The following is a 307-nucleotide window of genomic DNA, read 5'->3' on the forward strand; positions in this document are numbered from 1 at the left end:
CCCGCTTTTGTGAGCGCCGAGGGTGGGGGGATGCTATATAAACACACGCATTGGCTCGCTTAGGACGCAAATTCACATTGAGAGAAGCTTTTAAAACCATCAGCCCTGAAATCTTGCCTCCTGCTTTTCTCCCTCTTTCATTCCTTTTGCCTCCTTTCTTTTCCCCCCTTTTTTTCCCCCAGCAGCAACTCCAGAGCCGAGAGACTGCGTCCTGGGACGGACTGCCTTTCTTAATTGATACAATAGCCCAGCTCGGGTTTTCCACCTCCTCCTCCAACCCCACCCCGCCTCACCCCTCCCGCCCGCC

This window comes from Otolemur garnettii, unplaced genomic scaffold (genome assembly GCF_000181295.1).
Source record: "Otolemur garnettii isolate 467f Iridium unplaced genomic scaffold, OtoGar3 scaffold00068, whole genome shotgun sequence".
Taxonomy (NCBI): domain Eukaryota; kingdom Metazoa; phylum Chordata; class Mammalia; order Primates; family Galagidae; genus Otolemur; species Otolemur garnettii.